The sequence below is a fragment of the Thalia democratica genome, chromosome 2 (genome assembly GCF_965202585.1).
Source record: "Thalia democratica chromosome 2, ktThaDemo2.hap1.1, whole genome shotgun sequence".
NCBI lineage: Eukaryota > Metazoa > Chordata > Thaliacea > Salpida > Salpidae > Thalia > Thalia democratica.
The window spans coordinates 41,046,730-41,053,925 of NC_139166.1; positions in this window are offsets into that span (position 1 = coordinate 41,046,730).

The following is a 7,196-nucleotide window of genomic DNA, read 5'->3' on the forward strand; positions in this document are numbered from 1 at the left end:
AATAAAAGACAGTCGCAACATAATGGTAAAATCTAAGTTAAAACAGTTATGTGCTTTTGAATAAGATAATTATTACAAATAATTTTTAGGAAACCTTTAAAGTAAAAATGTGTACAATACACAGTGGGGAAATCAATAAAATACACACTAAATCACACAACTAAGTGAGACCAGAGTTAGAAAATATATATTACAGTTTCTTAACAGTATTGGTGTTCAGTTAAGTTTATTTGATACGACTAGGTTAAACTGCTAAGCAGGTTGTCAGTTACTAAAAAATAAACAATAATCTAAACATTTTTTATATACAAATATTAAGTCAAATAATAAAAAAATTACGACTTTAAGTTAAAATATAGTTAGTAAAGTTTAAGTTTTATGATGAACAAGCATTAATTTTTTTTCGGCAATATAAATTGTTGTTATGTGAATTTGACATAAGTTCTTACTATACTGTTGAGTAAATCGTAATAAAAAAACGAAACTTTAAAAAGTGTTAAAGCGTTCTCTAAACCTTAAGTGAAAGTAATTATAGGTCAAAAACTTAAGTAAACAAAAAACGATAAATCTTAAAGAAAAAAGAAATTTGTTTTTATATCTAAAGAAAACTTTTAAGTAATTAATTTTAAATTCAGTTTAGTTTTATCATAATTTGTGGATCTGGTAGATCCTTAATAACAATGAGTTTTAAAAAAATTCAAAAATTTTGTATTGACTTTTTGATGACAAATATTACTCAAATTAAAGGGACTGTACTAAATGCTTTAAATAAAACAACTTAAATAAAAATATACACTATTAAATGATTAAAACTCTTGTACTAAATATAAACCAAGCTTTATTATATCTACACATACTAATATGCATCTGTGTAACAAAAATTTAAAAATCGAAGATAAATTAAAAAATTCTAAGAACGCAAGAAGTACAAAGAAAAATAAAAACTTTATGAGTGATTACTATAAGATTTGTGCCAAAAGGTATTTAGAAACTTTTTTTTCAAAAAGAAGTAACTTCTATTTCTCGAAAAAGTTCGTAGAAAAAGTAAAATAATATATATTAAAGTTTTTTCAAACAAATAAATACTTTTTTGTTTAGACAGTAAATAAAACAGTTATAAAAGTGTTCAATAAACGATAGTATAAGTTCAGGCTTAATGTTCTGGGACGTTCTTTATTAAAAAAGTAATTCTTAAGAATAATTCAAAGAATCATTATTAACTAAAGAATTATTAATTTTAGTCCGATTGAAACGGTAAGGTGTTTCCCCTAATATTTGCTGAATCAGTAAATTATTTTTTTTTTACGAGCTTAAACTTGGTTTGAATGGCTTTTTTTGTAATTTATTTTTAACCAAGCTTTAAAACCCATTATTTTTAAATTCTTTAGTGCTAAATTGGAATTTTTTTTTTTTTTTAGAATATTCTTTTGTTTTGCTTTTCATAATAATTTCCATCAAATTGGGGTTTGATTTTTGTAGTGGGTCTCCTTTAAAAATTTTGAGGTTTTTTCTAATTTTTAATTTTACAAGTTTTTCACAGAAAATCTTTTTTTTAACATACTTATTAAACTAATTTTAAACTTGTAATTATTTTTTTTCCATTATTTTTTTTAATAAAAATATACAAAGCCATAAGCCTAAATAAATTATTCAGAAAAAATTCAATTTTGCAAGATTTTAGATTTTTAGGTTTACAGACTTTTATGCGAAAATATTTTTTTTTGATAACTTTTATTTTTAACCAACTTGTATAGTTAAGTTTCGTGATGTAACTATATTTTTTCCTAACTAGTTGTTGTTTTTTAAATATATTACCCATACAAGTTTTACCTTAATTCTTAGCAAAGCTATTTGAGGGATTTCTTGCATGGGATTAGAGTGTAATAAGAAATAATAAGATTTTATTGCGAAAAGCAAAGCAAAAAAACGTTCATTATGATAAAATTAAGTTCCAAGTTAGCATTAAAGAGTTTGAAAATAATTAGTTTTAAAGTTTGGTTTAAAAAAAAATACAAAAAAAGCCATTCAAGCCTTTTGTGTTTTTTCAATCACGCTTGTGTTTTTTTTTTTTTACTTTATTTTTAATTTATACCCTTATCCCTAACCCACATTACCGAAACATACTAAAATTTGATCAAAAATAAATTAATAACTGAAAATAAAAAAATCATGAATAAAAGCTTTTTTACTATGCTGACTCAGCAGATATTAGGGAAAACTCTTAACGTTTCAACAAGACTCACTAATTTAATATCAATATATTTTTTTGTTGAAAGACTTAAGTAAACAAATTCTAAAATATTATAAAGCAAATATTCAGTTACGAACAAAATAGTTCAAGCATCTTTTTTGTTATATTTCTATCAATGATATTAGCGTAAATGTTCAAAAATATATATAGGTTGAAATAAACTTTTTTTTCGTGAAGTATTTTTACTAACAACATCTAGAGCTTAGAGCAACATTTTGAATTGTATTTGTTTCTTTTTTGACAAGTTCTAAACTGCGGAAAATAACTAGATATGTTATAGTAATAAAAGCTATACAAGTTCAAAAGTTAACTCATTTCAAGAACACTTTAACAATAAATTATTTTGTCAATTTTTCAAAGTCTAACTTAATTTTAAACTTGGATTTAGTTCTATTTTTAATTTTTTTAATTTTAATTCAAGTTATTTTTTATATTTACAAGTAGAAAATAATAATCAGTTTAAACGTTTTTTTTTTGTTCAAAGGACTAGGTAAAATTAAGCAACAATTCTCAGTTTACTTTTTGACAAAAACTTGCGTATTTATTATTAATTAGTATAATAAACAGCAGTTATTACCGCCATCATCAACAGAGTTGAGATGTTTCGCGCCAACAATAATAATTAATGAACTTTATTGCAAGATCAACAACCACAAAAAACCGATCAAACGATCGCAGACTATAATCTCACAACTATGCCTGCCTGATGAGTCCTAATTAGGAAGAAACAGGTCATAGGATTGTTTCGGGTTCTTTTGTTGTTGATATTGCGGTAAAGTTCATTAATTATTAGTATAATAAAAAGTTAAAGTTTTAATACTTTAAAGTTGTCAGTTCAAAAGTAACTTTGTTATAATACGGTTATAAAGATATCTTATGAAAATAACGAATTTTAGAAAAATTTGAAATAAAGTACTAAGTATATAATTGTCCTCGTTATTTTAAGGTATTTTAGCTCAGAAAACTAGGAATTCTAAAGTTTTATGACCACTCAAAGTTAAGTTTTTTGAAGCTGTTTTCTAGAAGTAAGATAAGACTATAAATTTAAATTTAGGTTCTAAAATATACCTTAATCTGTTATTAATAAACTAACTTTTTTTTCTTAAAGTAGCATAGAAAAATCATTTTTTTCCTAACAATTTATACTGTGAAAAAAAGTATAAAAATATAATTTATTCAAGTCTTATTTAATAAAGAAAAAATTCTTAAACTTTTTTTTATATTTTAAAAATTGTTTGTAGTTTTATCGGTTATAACAATTTAAAATAATAGTTTTGAATTTTTCTTTAAAACTTTGCTAAATTTTTTTTAGTTGATAGAATAAAAGTTTTCAAAGTAAGTATAATTTCACCTTTTAAGTTAAACAAACTTTTACTAAAAAACCTGCTAATTATGATGTCAGCGAAGTTAAATGGGCTGCTTCTGTACAAGATTTTCAACAATTTCAGTTTTCCTCCTACTTGCTAGAGAAGCTTTGATTTATACTGAGAAATGTTTTGCCATGATTGCAGAAAATCAGATTTTTTTGGAATTGGATTATAGTCTTATCGTGAAAATCCTACATAGTTCTCTGCTACATATCGATCAAAGCTACAAGTATTTTACGCAGCTAAGTCGTATTTGATTTGAGTCAAAACATTAAAGAAAGTAGCGTGTTTGCAAAATATTTATTGTCTTAAGTGCGTATTCACTGATGAAAGATAGCAGCTAGAGCAGGGTAACAGCGGTGTGTTTCTCTCACACTGACTTTTGTGTGTACGCGTTTGTTGAAAACATATACGTTTTCGGCGGATTAATTAAAAAAATGCAGTGTGGCAACTGTTTTGCGCTGAACCCGAAAGATCGGAGTTGAAGTAAAATTGCTAACACGGACCAACAGAGATTATATGCAGCGTGCGTACCAAAAGAAACATCTTTGTGGTAGATGGAAGAAACCGTGACACAAGTTATGTAGATGAAAGCACCGTTTAACCTTACGATTAAACTTCAAACAAGTGACCTGCAATGCCCAGAATGAACAGCGGCAAAAGCTACTTTGAATTGGTGTAGGTCAGAAACAATCTGTTTGCATTTGGCTTTAAAGCTGATAACCAGCTTAAAGTTTACGGCAACGTCGATAAAATTCTCGTTGTTTTGACGCCTCCACTTCCGAAAATTTTGTCGGTCAGACCGCAGATATTTAGATCGGCAGAAAATTTTACGTGCTTGCAGACGCTGGGTCGTCTGCGTCTTGTTACGAAATGGATGAGGCCGAATGGTCAGAAGAAACGTTCAAAGCCCCAAGGCATCGTTTGTATTATTCTTGTGTCATAATACCTTTGTTTTAAACATTTTTTTCAAAATTAATATTTTCAAAAGAGCTAACAATGTTTTGCTTGATTGGTAGATGAAGTATAGAAACAACATGCACAAATTACATATCTATTTTTTTTTGTAAAAGTCTCTATTTTCTTAAAAAATAGTCTTAAATATGCCTTTTTCGCTCTTCATCATCACCTTCAGAATACCTAGTGTAAGTTTCAAACCACAGTCTTATCGCTCCCTACTCCTTTGCAGCTTATGGCTTCTTAACTTTCTTAAATGGCCCACTCTGGCAGGCCCTGGTTAGTTTCAAATTTTCTCGTAATTTCTAGTATAAGTTTTAAAACTACACTCAAATACGCTTAATTTTTTTTGCTCTTCGTTATAAATTCCAAAATATTTAGTGTAATTTCAAATTATAGCTTCATGTCTTTTTATGACCCAAGGGGGCCATATGGCAGACTTTTAGAAACCTTGCATTAGAGTTTATTTATAAACTATTCTTTAGAATTTTAAACAAAACGGTTTATAAAAAAGTGACATGTCCAAATTTTTATGGCTTTTTGCACGATCCCAAATCCCAATGACCCTTTAAAAAACTAAAGTTCTTCTTAAATAATTAATTTATAAAACTTTGTATAAATTATTTTATAACAATCTAAAATAAAGAAAAATTTAGTTCTTGAAGTTACTAAGTAACAAAAAAAATTTCAGTTTTTCTTTTCAACATTTTTTAACAATGACTTTATACTTTATTTTATAAAGAATATAATAATCCTTTTTTATGTCTGTATTAAGGATTTAATTTGCATAAAAAAACTATATTATATTTTAAAAAAAACAAACAAAAATTTTTATTATCTGTTTTCTACTATTTGTTTTTCTTGAGCACATAGTTTTCAAGCTTTATAATTTATATTTTAGTTGTTTTTTTTTTCGTAAACTATCAAAACGTAACCTAAATATAATTAAAATTTTCGACTAGTTTTTAGTAAGTTATATATTACTCTATCAAACTTATTAATACTTTAATTCAACGGATGGTATACTTAAAGGTTAGTATAAGCTGAAAAAAGCTGAGTTTTCATTTTTTCCAAAACTTTTTAATTTTAACTTTATTTATGTCGTTATCCCTAACCCACCTTACACAAAAATATTAAACATTAATCGAAAAATAAACTTTTATAATTAAAAATGACATTTAACAATTCTTTTTAGCTGATTCTTTTTTTTTTATAGCTTAGACTAAAAAATCTTTATTATTGCATTTAGTTTAGTTTCTTGTTAGTTTTTTACAAATCTAAATTTTTGAGTTTTGATTTTTTTCTCACTATATTTTTAGCTTAAATGTGGTGTACGATTCGATGACTGAGAGGTCTTTTCGTATACCTAACTAGGTCCTTAGACCAAATTTTTTCAAAGCATTCTCGTGTTTTTTTTTGTTTTTGTTCAATAGACTTCTTTTTCGTGTATTATACCGTCCTCATTAAGTTGCGCTTGGTATCAAGCTTGGTGCTTTTTAAGAATATGATTTTTTTACTATATTACAATTTTTATAAGATTTATATTTTAATTTAATGATATAACTTTCTTTTAATTTAAATCATTATAATAAGATGTACCTTTTATTGTTCATATAAATTTAACTCACGCTTAGTATAATTTAGAGAAGTTTAAACACATAGTTATATTATATGTTTTGGTTTTAAGAAAACAAATAGAGAGATCTCAACTGCTCAACTGCTGATATGCAAAAATAGAAATCTAGGGGAGGAGATGGTGTGGAGCCCATGGTAGACTATGGTTTCCATGGTCAATATTGGCAGTAATGGGTTAAAAAAGGGTGCTTGCCATTTTTAAACTTAAAAAAAAAAAATTGTATATACAGTTACTTTCTAAGTTTTTGTTTTTATTTTTTCATTATTGTTTTAAAGTTAGCTCAAAGAATTATTTTTTTTTTTTTTAAAGTAGAAACAAGTAAATGGTGTGCAGCTTGATGACTGAAAGGTCTTTCTCCACACTAATCCATCGACCTTAGTTGTGAACGTTCACATTTTTCTTTCTTTCTTTCTTTGCTGGAGGAGAAGTAATATATTTATTTTTTTTAAAATTTATTTTACAAACTAAGTTTCAGTCAAAGACCTCGTCAGTGCTTAAAAAAATCTTATTCAAATAGAATCTTTATTTTCTAATATTTCTTTTTGAATAAGATTTATTTAAGCACTGACGAGGTCTTTGACCGAAACTTAGTTTGTAAAATAAAAGTTTTGAAAGAATAAATATATACACATAGTTATATAGTTTATTAAGCAAAAAAAAAAGCGCTCAAAATATTTGATCCTAGGAGCTGGTGCACAAAGAACCTTTCTGTAATCAAGTAGCACACCACAGATACCTTTTAATGTCTTGTCCAGGACTATATAAACTTAAAGTACTTGAATTAATTCTACATTTAGGAGATTAATTGTTAATTTTTTTAAACAATCTCAACACTATCACACTAGACTTTTCAAGAAATTATGTATTAGATAAGATAAATAAAAGTTGTTTGTTTAGCTATCTATCAAAATCTTAAACTAGATTATATTTTCTGCAATGTTCCTTTTTACTCTCAAAATATTGTCAATTTAACTAAACAACCCCG